Source organism: Metopolophium dirhodum, chromosome 4 (genome assembly GCF_019925205.1).
Source record: "Metopolophium dirhodum isolate CAU chromosome 4, ASM1992520v1, whole genome shotgun sequence".
Classification (NCBI taxonomy): Eukaryota; Metazoa; Arthropoda; class Insecta; order Hemiptera; family Aphididae; genus Metopolophium; species Metopolophium dirhodum.
Genome location: NC_083563.1, coordinates 4,130,485 through 4,150,238, shown reverse-complemented (window position 1 = coordinate 4,150,238; position 19,754 = coordinate 4,130,485). Strand labels below are relative to the sequence as shown.

The following is a 19,754-nucleotide window of genomic DNA, read 5'->3' as shown; positions in this document are numbered from 1 at the left end:
TGGTTCGAGTAGAACATTAAACAATAGAAACAGCAGGACACTATAATTACCGAATCGTGTTTACTGAAAGCAACTCAGAATGCTCAATTAATCTAATAGTGATTACTGGTTAGTCATTATAATTATATTAAGAACAGCATACAATAAAACTATATAGTCAAATTTAATTACTCCAAATAAGTAAAATCATACCATGTACATTGTATAATGTCCGTACAATATTTCAGGAACAATAAACGTAATTTTTTTCGCCATCAATTTCCAAACGTGTATGCATAATGATTCATCAAAAATGATTATAATTTGTTTTAACTAATCAAAAGAAAACTTTTAAAGCAACTACCTCACTACCTATCTATATAATTTAAAATTACTGGTTATTCTTTAAACATATTTTTTTGATAAAAAAAAAAACCACCAATAATAACAATATTAGGTATATTGATTATTGTACTATCAGGAGTTTTAAGAATCTATAATAGTGTATAAATTATGATTGTTATTATTAAATTGCTATTATTTTTTATTATTTTTATAAATTGTTCAATATTTAAACATTATAATAAAGTAAAGTAAAATTTGGTCAAATAATTATCAATTTATTCACCCTAAAAAAACTACCATTATATTTCCACACGCTATAGAGTAAATATTCATTCAGTATAGAAAACCAAAAATGGTTGAAAGATGAAGCATACAATACTTTTTAAAAAGTGTTAATGATAAATATTAAACACATAGATTTTTTATTAATAATCGTTTAAGTTTTAGATTAGTGCGCCACCTATTCAACGGATGCCTTTTGCCTTTTCCTCTTAAATAACGTTAATGCTAATAAATAAATAAATATTTGTTCAATATTCGATATTTATACTCCAACATTTTTATAAAGGTAGAAACTATATGTGTTAAGAATTATTTGTATACATTATAATTTCAAAAAATAAGTTGAGAGTCTTTGAAATATTCAGTGTTCGCCGTTGAAAGATAACCACCTTGTATATTATTATTTATTATGCACATAAATTGTTTTTCACTTTCAAAAATATAAATTGCTTGTACTAATACTTGTTAAATCTAAGAACATCAAGTAATCATATTATATCTTTATTATTAGGAGCACTTTTCAAAATAACCCTAGGGTCACATAACTATTATGATACTTAGTGTACTCCAACTTCCTAGTATTACTCTTCGGAATACGTGACCTGAATTTACATTCAATTTGCAAGCACAATACATTGGTTGAAACGGGTATTATCAGTTTCTTGACTATCTCAAAACGTAATGTACTTACTATTAAATACAAATAATAATTAAAAGTACTCATTTACATAATAATTTATAATAATTCACATACAAATAGTTTCACCTTTGAATAGGTAAAATAGGTACCTCCTACCAAAAATCAAAAATCAAATTTAAAATATATTAATATTTACCGTCAATAAAAATTAGAACCCAAATTATAAATAAAAAAATTATATGATACATTATATTATATAATTAATATTGTTCTTAAGATAATATATATTTATTATTGTTTTAATATTCAATTAAAATAAGGTAATATTATAATTTATGATTAATGGATTACCTAACTTGATTTTAAAGTAATAATCAAAAATAGCGTAAAAAACCACTCCTCGGTCATATTAAAGATCACAATATGTAATTGAAATGTTTTTTCTTTAAAATGTCGGTTACAAGTTTATCTTTATGCCACTAATAAAGTTATTATTTTTGAAAATATGAAAATGTTTTTTCATGCTAACATTCAGAGTTAAATAAAATAGTTATAATTGGTTTTTAAAATATCTATTTTTTTAACTCCACAGTTTTTTTACAATTAAAAAATAGAGGTAGGTACCTACTGTGTCATACATCGATATTAAAATCGAGAAAATTGTTTCACATCACCTTGTCCCTCACTCACTATGCTTGATTCGATTGTTCAAATAGAAAATATCTTTCGACTCGTTATTGAAATCTACGAAGCATGAAATAGGATAAAAATATGGTATTTTTACTGGTGAAGATTTCTCATAGCATCTAAGGTCCACAGGGACCGAGAAATGTTACAGCGTATAAATGTTGGTACCTAGTTTAATATAAACACGTTGTTTATATGTTTATCATCATTTATTCCTTAAAAAAAAATACTTATACAATGCTAATTTTTTAAAAATTTGAATTAATTAATTGTAGTTTTTATTACGTAAATCAAAAATTGAGATTGACTTGGACATTTTTTAATTGTCATACATTATTTGTTTTGCGTTAATAACACACTGGAAATATATTTATTTTTTTAAATCACTTAAGCACTAAATAATTTATTTTATTTCTGCAGTCTATATTTTTACGGATTGTTGTGATCGTGTTTTATATGAACTGATTACAATATCAAAAAAACCCTTAATATAATCATATATTATAAAAGATCTTCTCAATAATCAGACTTTTTGTAAAACGTATTGAATGGAACAATGGAAGATTTTAAACATTTAAAGTAAAATACAAAAATGGTAGATAAATCGTAATTATTATGGTATGACTTTCGTTTCTGGTAGATAGCTAAATTCCTTAGTAGGCATTCCATTTGGTTTTTGGCTAGTTGCGTTTTGTTGCTGGACATATTTTTGTTATATTTTTAATAAATGCATTCCATATTTCTGTCGTTGATTGTATGCTGAATATGATCTTACATATTTTATTTTACATATTTCAAAGTTTTACTGGATTATAAACATATCATGCATTTTACAAATTTATAATATATTTTTAAAATTTGTTATACCTAATCATATAGAGATTATTATTAACTTATTGTTACTATATGATATGTTAACTCATCTTTTGTTTAATTAAATACCTATTAGCGAGTTAAAGTCGAGTTTTCTGTAATTTTACCATTATGGTTAACCTTTAATCGGATTAGATCGATGTTTCCGTCATTTCAAATTATAGCGTAACCATGGTTGATATTTTTTGCTCTGAAACAATGTGGTAACATTCTTAGGAGCTTAAAATGTTACCGGAGTGATTATTAAACAACCATCTCCCCTCTTTGTTCCTGCAAGCATCGTAACCCCTCTACCATGAACATCAATATTATAATACTAAAATAGTTGTTTGTCATAACTTTTAACTGATATAAAATAATGAATATGAAATATATAATACTATAAAATGAGATTTCGTTTTAATTAAAAACATATTATCTTATTCTTGATGTGGTGATTTTCCATCACCAAAATAAGGTAGTTGGTCATTATTTTCAACTAATTTGTATTATTTTGTCATATTAATATACAAAATATGATGGAAGTTTATTGTACATTACATTATTTAATTATTATATTATAATTCATAACAACTACCCAATATTTAATTAGATTATTAAAGTAACTTGACAGTATATCATACACATTACATAGGTACGCGCGACTCTGTTTTTAACTATTGTACAGCTTCTATTTTTTACACGCAAAAACATCTATGCCACAAATCTTAAAAAGTATGTACTTTTCAAATCCAGGTAAGTAACTCGTGGAGGTAAAATATGCATAAATTTCGATTTGAAAAACACAAAGTGGGTGGAACAATTATCTAACCCACATATTATCCTACCGATGAAAACGGTAAATTCAAATGCGCAGTCATATAATATAAAATGGTAAATGGGGCTGAAAAGGATAGTCAGAAATGTGGCTGTACAAATATATAATATGTATAGGTGGCTCTCGAGGACGAGGGTATACCAGCTATATAATACCTGCAGTATTATATTATATATATAGGTACTCTGGTTTCGCTCAGGGACCTCTCTCTCTCTCTCTCTCTCTCTCACCGTGTCTCTCTCACCACCAGTCGCTCACTATATACCATTGTGTTATATAATACACGTTAACGTATACATGTACACGCGGGTCTCAGAGTTTAATAATAATCATTATATATACCTACGATCGTACCTATAATAGTAATTGGGACATCCGCGAGGAATACTGCAGGTGGCGGTGGCGGCCGCGGTCAGCGCGTGTATACGCCATCTTGGGGTATCTGTCAAAGCTCGTGCACCGGATTTATCACCACCGTTTCGTTGATATAATATAATATTATGAAACCGATCCTGCCAACGTTGTGTGTACAATATACTACGCCACGTTGTTGACTCGGACGCTGCCGTTTTACCTATACGCCTAGCGGTGCCGCCGCCATCGTTTCGGCCACTTTCGGGATATTAAATAATACCTATACTTACCTAATAATACGAATCTGCGAGGAATCGCTCTCAACGTATAAGTATACTAATATTAAAAAGGCGTTGTGTAAACTCAATGACCATTATCCACCTTGCGTGGCAGTTTTCTGAACAAGATAAACGCGTATGTATACCTACGGGACGAAAATCACATATCTATGTATCTTAGTTCTTTTATGTTCCGATCCGACAATCCCTGGCAGACACATAAATATATTTTCGTACATTAGTTTATAATTTATTGTGAATTTATTAGATTTCTATGCGTACCTAATAATACGAATCTGCGAGGAATCGCTCTCAACGTATAAGTATACTAATATTAAAAAGGCGTTGTGTAAACTCAATGACCATTATCCACCTTGCGTGGCAGTTTTCTGAACAAGATAAACGCGTATGTATACCTACGGGACGAAAATCACATATCTATGTATCTTAGTTCTTTTATGTTCCGATCCGACAATCCCTGGCAGACACATAAATATATTTTCGTACATTAGTTTATAATTTATTGTGAATTTATTAGATTTCTATGCGTTTCACATAAACTTGAGATATGCCGGAGAACATCTAAGTATTATTGAAATATACATAGGTACCTATATTGTATACGTAAAAAATTGTCCAGAAATCACAATATGGTATAGGTATCTATGTAGAAGAATTTAATTTGGACGGGGCTAAAAAAAAAATGTACAATGAAGACTTGAAGCATCTGTAAGCACTTACGTACGTCGTATTAATATTTGTATGATAAATAAACAGGAACAAATTATGATCGAAAAGCTTACAGAAAAAACAAATATGAAGCTATGATTATTGATTTATGATTGAATGACATGCAGTAGATACTACACTACCCTAATTTAGGTGGATTCATGAAATCACAAAAATCAAATGGCATCACTTATTCTAGATGCAATAACTATATTGAGTAATGCAACGTTCGTATCTACTCGAAAAATTAGGAAGCCATTTTAAATTATTCAATATTGTATAAATTTAGTTAAATAATTCTTTACCGGTTGATTTGCGTCATTGACATACCTAATTCTTTTTTTACTCAATAACCAACGGCGATAAGTAAACATTTTTCATTTTGAATAGGTATACAATCCGAGTAAAAAATAATGTTTTTATTAAAAGAAGACCATTATTAAACTGTTTGTGTGTATACTATCGAATGAATACAATGTAATGTATACAACATAGGTGATGGAGCATTAAAATTACTTTTTAATGAAAGTAATTAATATGGAATAAAAAAGAACCACATGTAACGCGTTATAATTACTACTATTATAATAGATATAATATATAACATATTTTCAGCACACACCTTTTTTTGATTATACTGTTCTCACTCTTAAAAGATAATATTAATTTTCATGAAAATTATTTTGTATTCATTTTAAGTTAGTCAGATATCAATTTTCATACTATTTTAATAATCTTGATTAAAACTTGACCTATAATTAATAATTATTTTTGTAAAATCTTTATAACTATAACGTGATAATAATGACTTGTAATACCAAACAAATTGTATTACTGTAAAACGGTAATTGTTATAAATAATTTTCTATTGAAATAAAAATTTACTTCAAAAGTTTTCAAAAGTTTTGTAGGTATACCTAAATTTTTTTACTCGTTAAAACTTTTTTTTTACATAATCAAATATATTATATAGTTTAAACTGAAAAAAGTCAAATTAATTAAATTTAAATTATAATTTATTAATTATTATATTTATACTAAATTAATATATTAGAACTGTTGATGAACCAACTCGGCTCGATAAATAAATACTACGTTTTGTAATTATTATTGTAGTTGGTACCTTACGTTGTACTTTCAATGTGCTATTTTATCACTTGTACGTGCTGATGTGTGATAATTTATCAAAGGTTAATACTATTATTACATTGTGTAAAATATGTTATTCCCTTAAACTAATAACTAAAACAGAAAATTAACAATAAATTGATCACATCAGTTATTTACTATTTAAGTAAAAATATTGATACAAAATTAACAATAAACAAAAATTTAGAAAAAATATCGTTTAATATGTAAATATTATTTCAGATTAAATATCTATACGTTATAACCATTTTTTTCTTAGAATAATGAATTTTAAATGTTATGTGATTTTATTAATACCAATACTAAAATGTTAGACCATTGATGCAATAAAATATTTTTTGGAGAGTTAATATCCACACTCAAAACATTAATTATTCGACTTGAGTGGTGATAAGTTATACGTTTCGTGGAGTATTAAATTCAGGTAAAATCACATTCAAGAGGAAATTTTTCGTGGTAAATAAGTGGGTATTTTTTATTTAAATTGCAGTCCCCAACGCGCGCGACCGACCGAGTGTAAAATAATGACCACCGATACCGCTCACAGATTTCGAAAATCACTCTCTGTACGCTATTCAACATTTAAAAACAACTAACGTAGATCAGTCTATCACCGCAGTTCATGCCTATAATTTACGAATTACAATATAATAGAAAAACAATAATATCCATGGACTTAGCAGTGAAACACCACACAGAAACGGCCTACAGGTCATGGTCGAGGCATCGAAAAGGGACTTAGCACGATTTTCTCAAAATACTTGTAAATTAATAGAAGCAGTCGAAATAGGTATTAGTAACGGCAAGCGTAAACTTATACATTTCTTAAAATCTTTGTTAACCAATCAAATAATTATTACTTACTTACGTCAATTTAATATTTACACGAAATAGACCAAAAGCGAAGACATTTTTTTTCAAATTGTTTAATAACAAAAAATACACTTTAAAAATGTAAAAATATATTTCTGCATTAAGCACCAATGAATATTCACACAATATGGAAGTAATAGTACCTACACCAACGGCGTCTGTCTGTAGTATTCTAGGAGGGAAAGAATATAGAACCAGCTCAGTTAATCCAAAACGATATACAATTATTCTCTGTTTTACTAAAGTTATTTTTTAAATAATAGTCATAAGTTTTAACTAAAATATAATATGTATATAGTATAAACATTTACAGTTTAAAAGTAAATAGTAGTATAAGTACGTGGTCTTCAACTGTATGCAACGCAATTTAAAAAGTTTATACTGGAAAGGTCCTTTATTTTTACTGTTCAACTTGATTTACGCACCATTAGTAAAGTTATTATTGAGATTTCCGCTGCGTATAATAGTAATAACTAAATAAATAAATAAATAAAAAACATTTTACAATGATAAATTATAATGTTAAGTTAATCTATACAAGCGCAGCACAAATAATTTTCAGTTATACGCACATTAACCGAAAATTAGTATTGTAAGTATTTTACGATCATAGCAGTTATATTCCTATATTCTAATAGTTTTTAATAGTAATATACCGATATTAAGCAACGCGTTACTTTTCACATTAAACACACTCGGTGTTATTGTTGTGTTTAAACACTGCAATAAGGTTCAATTGACAAACAAAACTTCTACGACCTTTACGCAAAAAACATACGAATAAATAGGTTAGGTAGGTATTTATCTTGTACTGTTGACAATTTTCACTTTACTCAACTACAAATGCTGATTCCTTATTAATAATACTCTATAAGTTGTAGTATTTTAAATATGCAACAGTTAATGCTAATATTATTTAAATTAAACGACGGTTTTATTTTTCACTTCTGATCTATGAGTTATATATTATTGTCTCATATGATCGTTATTATATCCACATTCAAATATTTTTATTTTATTTTTGATTCTTCATTTATAATAAGTAATTATTACAGGTATACGTTCAAACATGTAATGATATAATATAATAACATTAAAATAACCTTCGTTTTTACCTATGATAGCCTTTATAGGGTAACTTGGGAAGGTCATAAAATTTAAATTTAAAATATAAAGGAATCATCAAATATATTTAATTTTGGTATAATCTTACAGAACTAATTTAAACCCCGGTTTTTTTTTGTTAACTACCTAATTATGTTTGTTTTTTTCCGTCATTTCTAATTAAATTTTAAAACTGCCCCCAAGTAACCTCGTTTAAATATAAGATAGGTACTTACATAGAATACATACATTGAGTTTTACATGTTTCCATGACGTCCAGTCTTAATTTGTATAATGAAATAAATGATAGTACGATCTGTTGAAAAAACCATAAACATACTAACACAATGTATTTATTATTTTTTAGAATGTTTTGAAAGGATTAAACTCGAGGATTTAACTCGTACTCATCATACGAGTTAAAGAGATAATTATTAATTAAAAATATTTCGTAAAAATGAATAAACGATCTGATAATGTGTGTGTAAAATACATAGTTTAACCACATTCAAACTTTTCAAGCAATAAAATAAATTATACCAAGATTAAGAAATCAATTGTAATTGAAAGCTATTTCTCCGAAAATACAGAAACAAAGTTCCTAATCGTAGTATTTAAAATAAAAAATAAACACTGAATTCTGGTACTAGAATTGAATGGGCCCAGGGGAGAGAAAATGTCTTACTTTTTGAAATTAATGATAAATCATTTAATTGATATAAGATTTTAAACAAAGCTTGGTTTACTAAAATATTTTAAGTTTTCATAAATCTATTTAATAACATTTTTTTTTACACTTATTTTTCTGGTCTTTCGCGATTTGTTTAAAATAGAGAAATTAAAAAAAAACCAACAATTTCTATTGAAGTTCTACATTAAACTTTTTAACTGTATTGTAAAGTGTTTAAAAAAGTTATCGAAAAAAGATACAAATATCTGGAAAACCTAAATGTTCATTTACATTAATATAATTTTTTCTAATAAAATGACAGCTTATCAAATGTAAATACAAATTTTAAACAAACAACAAATCATGCAGTTATTATTCGATAATGTACAACTTAAAATAATGTCACTTCTTAAGATATTAATGCATTTATTTCAATTATTTATTTTAGAAAATATCATCATACATTTCTGATAATACAATTATACGCGTTTTTAGCAAAATTTATGAACATTTTACAGGATTTAGAAAAAAATGTGTTGAGAATCTCTTTTCACTTAACTCGCCTATAACGAGCATAGGTATTGGTGATTATATTATATTATCATTACGTATTAATTTAAATACCATCAATCATCAGACAGAAAACTATTGTGTCTGGATTTCAGTTTATAGCACGGTGTCTTATCAATTTTAAGTTACATACCATAGTGTAAAGAATTAACTAAACGTTCGAGACTAATAAAATATATAAAATACAGAAGGTATATAAGATCATATATTAAAATGTAAATTTGTAATACTCAATACTGCGATGATTCATAATGTAAAATATACTTAAAAAATCTATGTATGAAAGTATTTTTCAACTACAATTGGAATAATACACATATTATTAATAATTTATCATCTATTTAGTGGCGTGCCCAAGAAATTCCAGGGGAGGGGGTACAATAAATAATAATACATTTAAATGAATTGTGGGGGTAGTACCAAAGACACAACATTTATATATTTTACAAATATAAATAAAAGAATACTTTTCAAAATGCTAGTATATTTTGAAAAATATTTTGGTGCCTATAATACATAACGTACAAGTTCCAACATAATTGGAAATCGGCGACGATTTTTCAGAATAAAATTTTGTACATTTTTTATGTATTATAAAACAAAAAGAGTTATTCTGTTCAAACCGTTATAATATTGAAGAGTTATAATGTATAACTCGAAAAGATCCAACATTAAGCTTTCATTTAATTCAAACCGTACATTTATTATATGTGTCAGTTCTATAAATTGTAGTCAGTGGGTACAAAGCACGCAATATACTTCATGAACGAGATAAGAACCTTACTATTTGCTAATGTTTAAACGTATTTCCGGACAATAAAGTAATTTAAAAATATGGTTTCTTATATTTTATAAATTTGTATTTGAAAAATAAATAAGAAAAAGTAGTTTTTGCATCATAGTATCAATATTAATTAATATTTTTTCATAAATATATAATTCTTGAAATGGTATTTAATTTAAATAAATATAAATTAATTCCAAAGAGTAAATATATAAGTACAAAATATTAAATAATATTTAAACTAAGTTTTAGTTGTAGTCAAATATACTATATAGACCTATTTAGCCATATTTTGAGATACCTAATATTCACTAAATTACGAAAAAAATCTTTTTCCTTCCTCTTAAGTCTTAGTGATTAACTATCCATCTCTTAGGATTAACCATGTGATACGCCTTGGACGTTTTTGAACAAGATCTACCCTTGGATATTAATTATCTAATGCTGTATGTATATTGTATAAATTATATAATTATAATCTTTGAAACATTTAACTTACATATAACTTACAACATACATATTTCAGTATTGAAGTTTAAATTATTTTCAATCACTTAAATAAATGTTTTTTTTTTTAGAGATTTTAAATTTACTTCACAATTAAATACATAATATTTATTTACAAAAAGACAAGTTATTCGATAAATTTAAATTGTACTTTTATTAATTTGTTTAAAATGACGTTTTATTTACGGAAATATTCCAAATATAAATCAACTTATCGGGAAAATAAATATAATACTTTAAAAATAAAATTATGCTTTTCGTTTAATAATAATAAAAAGGAGTTTGCCTCCGATCAGAATTAATCAACATTTGTTATACACGTTGAATTTTTATATTTATTATTTAACACGCCATAAGCACTGGTTTACTTTTGACAGAATGTTATATTTAACGAATTACAACCATTAGCGTATGGTAAAATAATTTTATATTCTTTACTATATATTCATTATCAGATAAAATTAAATACGACATACAATTGGGATTTAAAAGTACTGATTACAATGAATAGGTTAGTAAAGATATTTTTTACCTTAAGGATAGCATAATTGTACAATTATTTATGAATTTCTTAGTTATCAAATGCTAAAAAAGGTAATTAATAAATGTTATATTTTTAGAACTAGTATAAAACCAGATACCAAAAACAAAATAAATATTGAAGAAAAAAATTGTTGGTTTTGTTTCAACCAGCAGGTATTAAAAATAATATGATAATTTATCATGCAATTATGCATTAATTCAATAAAAGTACAAGCTCCAAAGTTTAATAATTATCATTTTGTTAAAAAATATGTCATGTAGTATGTGAGTGTTTCCATATCAGACTTTCGCTACTTGTTAACGAATAAAATGTAACAAATGTAGACATAAACACCAACTTCCAGAAACTCTAGATAAAATAATTAACATTACTAATACCTTCAATAAAATCAGTCAATGCACCTATCAAATCTATAAATAATTGATCTTCACCAACTAGTTTAATATGATTTTAAATTATGTTAATGTTATAGTTGTATCGGCTAATATGCTCGTCGTTGATGAATACAAATATATTTAATATATTAAATTACGTATAAAAAAACCGAGTATAAATATTATACAGAGAAAAAAATGTTGTTTTCGCATTGCACAAAAATAATAAAGTTCTAAATAATTTATATTTTGTAACTGATTAATTTTAATTTAATACAAAATATGCACGTTTCAGTAGCGTATTTGAGGGGGTGTTAAAGGTGACCGTCCCCCTTAATTTGTTTTTACCTATATATTTAATTATCATCAATGTGTTGGATTTTCTTAAAAAATAGAATGGGTATTTAAAATATATTTAAAATTACAAATAAAATCCTTCCAATAAATAAAATAGATAGGTACAGTTATAATCTGCATACAAAATAATTATCGTATTTTAAGTAGTTTTCATATACTACTGTCGAATTATGTAAATTCAATAAGATGTCATCGCGTAATAATTATTACAAAAATAAACGTACGGAATCACAACAAAATTCATCTAAAACATCCACTGAACTATACACTACATAAATTAACTTACTAAATATAATCGACATATTAATATCACATATTATTATTAATTTATCACATTCAAATGTTTAAATACTTCATAGAATGCTCAACTGCCTATATTTTTGTCTGTTGATTATTCATTTTTTATATTATACATTTCTTCAATTTTTTTCATTTTCCGAACTAAAATATTTGTTTAGTCTCACTTCACAAATACTTTTTTTTGAAAGTCCTTCCATAAATTATCTAGGTTAATATTATACAACGCATTGTTTTAGTAGAAAATTACAAGTCTACTATTATTATAATTAAAGCCATATTATTATGTATATTTTGTAAGAACTAAGATAGGTACATTAACTAAAATATATAATTATAACTATTAAAGTGTTTAAATTATATTATTAGTTAATTATATTTATATTTAGTTTTCAATTGGCCTTAAACTTAATCTAATTAAATCATAAGATGCATAACATTAACAAATCAATAATTAATCATATACCTACCTAACTAGGTATCAAAAATAATACATATTATATTATATAATTATGTAGGTAAATCTTAAGTTAAACTTTTAAAATGTATGGTAGCCCAAAATTAGTGTGAATGTATTTGACATATCAGATAGCTAAAGTAAATTTCTGTTTTTTAAATATAAAGTAATTAATCATAATGCTATAGTCATATTTCATACAGAGAATACATCCATTTATTAAAAAAAATATGTGAATATAAAAAAGTTTAAATTTATGAACAACATTATTGTTGAAGTCACTAATTGTTATACATTTTTTAATTCACTAGTAAACACATCTTACGTTGGATTAACTTCAAGTTTTATGAACATATCTATGGTTAAAATAATATTTGTACATTTGAATTTTTTTTTGAAAGTTTTTATTATCAAATAGTATCAATTAGGCACATGATTTGTAAAAGTACACGGACCTTCGTAATTACGTACAATACACAAACATTTTTTCTAAAAAATATGTTTTAGTTCAATTATATAATAGCAAAAGTTATAAAATGTAATTTAACAGAAGTACCTATCTAATTAAATGATTATTTATTACACATTCACCAATTTTTTGTTTTTTAATTAAATCGTTAAAGTGATAAAATTAAGGTCTTTGTGTCACTAAAAACTTCAAACTCTAGTTTATTTCAACCTTTCTATGTATTATATATATAAAAAAAAAAAGGTCGATTACTTTTTTCATTTTATAAGAATATTTCACAATGGTCTTTAAAAGGTATAATTATTATGTTTTGTTAAAAATATACCAATAACATTTTTTTTTCTCCTACATTTTCAATTAAACAACCAAGGCATCGTTTATGTTATCAACAAAGTTAATAATATTCCTATTATATACGGTAAACTAAAAATTAATTAGGTATATTTTTATCGAAGCCGTTATAAAGGGACGGAAGACGCTATACAAATTAATAACTGTGACAAAATGTCGTGTCTCCGGAGTAAGCACGTTTTTCATTAGATCCTATTTTATTGTTGTCATATAATCAAAATACACATATGATAATAAATAAAATTCAAACAATCTTCCGTGATAAAACCAATTATAGCGTTACACTACGATATTATATAATTGGGTTTTTGGTTTTCAATGGACGCGCTTGCACCGCGTAGATAAATTACGCCGACAGAATATACGTTTGCATATTTCTGAAAACTCGCTATACCTACTCGTATAGTAATAATAGGATTATAGACATCTGCGACTTACCTATATCGGCTGTACGATCACGTCCTGGGAAAAATTAGTCCAAAATCAAGATGAAAACAAACGATAAATGAATATTATGTTGTCAATTTATCGGAAGTTCACGGTGGGTTTCAAAAAAAAAAAAAAAAGAAAATTTTTCTACATAACAGGTGGGCATAATACGTTTTATTATTTTAACCTTATGTTTTTTGGATTCGCACGTGGTTATCGGCCGAGTGGTAGAACGAAATTTCGAAAAGTCGACGGAACGAAAAAACAACGAATGCGACGACGACGGCCGAGCAAAAACCGCACGCGGTGCCCGACGGTAAAACGAACTGAACTCGTCTCTCGCGCGACCGGCCCACCCGCACGCATACGATACCGAATTTATGAGCGCCGCCGGTAACGCGCAACTCGTCCTTGTCGACGAAAATCACACACGTGCGCCGATGCCGCCGCCGAAACGAAAAGTTAGGCGGCGGACCGGTGACGGACGAACGGTGATCAATTGTCATGCGTCGACTTGGCCTGTTTTTATAATAATAATTATTATAGTTAAATTTTATTCGGAACTATTTATTACGCGTGCCAAACCTATTGACTTTATCGAAAAAAATAATCTATTACATACGCCATGTATACCTACACCTACCCATAAGTCGATTATTATTATGTTATAACCAATAAAACAGTTGGGTATTAGGTTCATGATTCAGTGTGATAGTCCCCTAGTCGGTTTCTCTACTTGTGATATTATGATCACTTCTAAGGACATGGCGCTCGTTGAAGAACAGGTCCAAATTAAGGAGAGCACAGTGCTGCAGTTGTAGCACCTAGTGGCAAATCTTAACTAGATCGTTAAATTTCATATTATTTACATACAAAAATGTATAAGTAGGTAAGTAAAATAAAGACAAAACAATTATGATTTGAATTATATTTGAATTATCCAAAACAAAAAAAACATTTTGTATTACTTAATTTCCAGAGGTTATTTAATCGTTTTTTTCGGGCTAAAAGTATAACTATGAATTGTAACACACGAAATAGATTTCAACCACCCAATCCCGCCATGGCCAAAGGGTACAAAATACCTGATTACACACATGGCATTTATAATATAATATAATATAATTATTGTAATGTTGTTATAATTATCATGTTACATCGTATATCGTATATCAACGAGTACCTGCACGTGTTTGCGACACTAAAAACAAAAAAAAATATTAGATAAATAAATGCCAAACACGCCGTTATTATAGTAACATAATACAGAGCGTGTTATTGTGATGTACCATGTCAGTGTTACCGCATTCGTCACAATAATGATATTTGTGATGGATATTGTATTATAGTTCCAAATTTCTGTAAAACGCATTCGGAAATGTTTTCTAAAATATAAATACTCGAGAGACACACGTGTCAACGTACGTGTACGTATTGTCATAATATTAAATTTATCTACTACGTGAATTGTTTTTATATTGCGAGTAAAATAATATGACCAACAGATGAATGCGGTATTGCAGTCCTATTGGATATTAATTCCATGATATTATTATGTATACAAGGCGATTCACCAAACATGCTGACCACCATTTTATCCTTAAACTATGTATTTATTTAAATTCATATTTTGTTATCTCCAATATACCTACCTATATTTTTCAATATATAAATATTGTTTAAAACGATTTTTAAACTATTCTTTTCTGAGTTATTAAACAGTATTTAACAGTGCCTACTATTTACCATAATATTCAATCATTGTTGTCAATCCTAGCGATTAATATTAATTATTTATATTCCAATTTTATTTGGAAAATATTCACTGAGTATAGTTCAAGTAGTATACGCTTAATTATTATAATTAATTATAATTACCTACTACTTATATTTAAGTACTACTAGACTATAATTAATATAAGTTATAACACAGTTTTTATATTTTATCCATTGCCCCCCATACATTTCTTCTACGCGTATTATTACCGCGAGCTACTGATCTTTAGTTAATAAAGTTTAATATCGCAGTAACTAATAGTTTGAATTTCTATTTAAATCCATACATCAAAGTTTTCAAAAAAAATCATTATCTGTTACTTTTATCTGAAAAAAATGGAGGTTCTCATTTAAAAAAAATTCACTAATCCCTCTTCTAATGGTATAATAAATCTGAATTCTTCTGAACTTCAAAATTCCAAAAATTGTTAAAATTTAATTAAACGTATAATTAATAATTATCATGACAAAAAATTTATTGGGATGAGCATGTATGATAAATCACTCTGTGTATTTTAATATATGATACATAACACGTGGAATCGACGATAATTTGTTGGTTATTTTTGCCATCACAACAAATTGTTTCATACGTATTGATCACGTACACGACTCAATTAAATTCAATTTAGCTGTAATAATATTATGTTGTTGTTACAGTATGATTTTAGATTCTGAGTAGACCGATGAATGTATTGATTTTACAATGAAAATACCTTTTGGGGCAGTAAAAATTCTTTGATTTTCTGGTAGGAAAGTGATTTTAGTGTTTTTGGAGGGAAGGAGAGGGTCAAAAAGGTTACAAAAGTGTTGGGAAAATTCAAAATCAACATTTTTTTTGTCGTAACACTAAATCGAATAACCATAATACAGAATACTAAAGTATAACCGTAGATACTTGAAATTTTCCCCAAATGTTTGTATGACCATTTTCCATCATGATTAATATTTTAAAAATAATTGACTTATTATATTGACTCCCTTTGAGCTATTTTTAAACATGAGAGATTTGGTTCAAAAAGCTTGAAAATTAATACAAGGTTCTTCATACATTTTTGTAAAATAAGCTAAAAAGTATTAAAGATACATATGCAAAATTTTTTTTTATAAGCATTTAAAATTAAAATTCATGACGAAAATTTGCTTTAAAGTTAGAAATTTATAAAATATTTCAATTTTTATATCAAAGAATTAAGTATTTATAACAAGGTTTCTCATAAATAGTTCATACTGTAACTTAGAAATCTAAAAAATGTATGTAGGTATACAGTTTTTTATGGATAGTTTAAGTTTGGATGAAATTAGATACTTAAACGAAGAATAGATATTATAGTTAATTTGTTATAATTTAAAAATATTATTCCAAAGTACTTACAACTTTTAAAGTATATTATTTTATTTTATACACACAACGACCTTTTCAAATGTAATGTTTTAGGCAGAAATTAATTCAACCTGTAAAACGCTGTACATCTACATAGATATTAATGGAACATATTATTTGTAATTAAATTGCCCAATAGCCAATGAACAATGAAATAAAAAAATATATATAAATATATCTATATTACCAATCATTTTTACATTTATATTATCATTTTTCATTATCTGTATGTATATATTACCAACTATGTAAATGCCGACTGGCGTTAATTAATTAATGAATAAATAAATAAATGTATTTATATATGAAGGTAAAGTTTTTTTAATAATTTAAGCTTGATTTTGAATTATTTTTCCAAAACGATATAGTTTAATTCCAGTTAAATACAATAATATATTAATATTCTACTATCTTGTGACCCAGCATACGACTCGGAACTGTTGCCTAATATTATAGTACTTACCTAATATTTCTGTCCAGTTGGCGTCTATAAGTTTTTTTACAAGAGTACATATTGTTATAATTATATCATAGTGGGTGTAATTATTATTAATTGATAACAAAATATAAGATGAAATATCAATCTCTGTATTGTTGTTAGGTAGTAGGTACTACAACAACGACGCGTAATTGGGTATTTGATTTTGTCAAATAAGAACAAATTTCTAAATATTCAATTGTGTTAGAACATTATATAGTACGGCTACTATATTTTCTCGTATTTCAAAACTTCTTAAAAATGTTATAATTTATTGTGTTTCGGAGTGAATCATTGTTGTACAGAGTACGTCTCAACGGGGGTCATGTCTTGGTCGAACATCCCGCCACTTGACTCCGTACGAGTATTATAAGAAATATTCTTCATATGAGCCTCTGGAGGGAACTATTTTTCATTTCTCTTGTTACAATTATCATTTTTACTCAGATTATACAAACTAAGTTGTATGAAACATTTTGGAAATAATATAAAAGAGGCGTGGGCACAAAATAAAAGGCAAAGCTCTTTGTTAAAATCATTCATCCACCCTATCTTGATAATTTAGTGGAAACAATAAAAATGGATATACATTATTTTGCCATGAGTTGTCTAAACATGCCTACCCTTAATTCGTTGTGTACATAATTTATATTTGTTACGGCCGCCTGCCACCAAAATATCGCACTATAACGGTTGTGGTCCTTTATCGAGTTGACCGTTGTCATATATGAAGTTTCACCCACATTACCGGATAGCAGTCTTAGAATATTATATACGAGCACAATACAAAAGTGAATAATATATGAGAAATGCTTTTAAAAGGCAAATAAAGGTGTTGTTCGGAAATGACCTAAGACATTTTCAAGCAATATATAATTCATCAGACAGTAGACAATGCATATTATAATATAGATTATAGATGGTATTACTTGTTGAATGTACTGTGGCTTATATTGATGGTATTTTCAGTATTCTGAAATAACGGTTAATCGAAAAATGTATACCTACACATACTTATATATTATACCGAAAAAATTCAAACAAAATTAATTCAACTGAGTTTAATCGACTTTTATAAAAACCATTCACACATACTAGAATCTGTACCTATATCTATATTATAAACGATTTATAATTGAATGATGCAAATCATTTTTACCAGCAATATAATTACGTAATTTAAATTGATTTTAAACAATGACATAACTAAAAGGTTCAGAGGGAGCATTCGCTGTAAATCCCAAACACTTGAGAGGCCCACACAAGATAATTAATTTTTTTGTTAAATTGTAGAAGCCAAAAAAATTAGTAAAGTTAAATTTTAATTTTAAAAAATCATTGTCTATTAATATATTAATATATTATGTCAAAACCAGTATGAGATTAGTATAATATTATAAATGAACTGTATCTTCTAAAATGTATTTTCTAAAACATGCTTCCAAATCAAGTGAGCATAGGGCAGAGCCCTATCTAGTATAATAAAATATTATTTTATGTGCGTAAACGGAATCAATTTTCGCATCTAATTATTTTAATTGTCAACGAACATGACCTTTTTAAAAATATGAGCCCAAGTAGATTATAAAATTTTAGGAAAGTTTCCAAAATGTAACCCTATCATACTTTTTAGATTTGACAGTCATATAAAGTTATTCATAACAAAAGAAAATATTAGGTACAATTTAATATTTTGAGATAGCAACTTTTGGTACAGAGCCCCATAAAATACATATACTTGATAGAATAATTTTCTATTAAATCTAAAACACTATTTTTTTTTTAATAATAAATGTTTTTTTAATGAATTTTTATTTTACTGATCATATTTCTTGACTAAAAAGTGTAACTTTTCTACAAAATATTTTGATAAAACTACTTTATATTGTAAAACAAAATGTGAATTTATTGAAGAGTAAAAAACCCAACTCACTCATCATAAAAATATATAATACAATACGGTTGAATAGTGACTATTTTAAACCATTACAGTGAAAGAACCATAAGAAGTATTGCCTTACTTTTATAATAAAATAAGATGCTCCATTAATCATTTTAATATCTGATGTAATAATATTATATGATAATATTTTTTTGTATTTCCTATGTAATCTTTGATAATGCGCGTTATTATGTACATAGCTAAACTAGTGTGTGTTAAAAATAAGAACAAAACTCTCAAAATATTATATTTATT

At 26.6% G+C, this 19,754-nt stretch overlaps 1 protein-coding gene across 2 annotated transcripts in view; it reads right to left on the bottom strand.

Annotated features, from left to right (window-relative positions):
- Nucleotides 1–14,288, bottom strand: part of LOC132943202 (5-hydroxytryptamine receptor 1-like) — a 234,726-nt gene extending 220,438 nt beyond the window's left edge. For both annotated transcript variants that reach the window (XM_061012077.1, XM_061012076.1), the window contains exon 1: nt 13,929–14,288. The gene's annotated coding sequence lies outside the window, so the exon portion shown is untranslated. The remainder of the gene's footprint in view (nt 1–13,928) is intronic.
- Between the last annotated feature and the right edge of the window lie 5,466 nt (nt 14,289–19,754).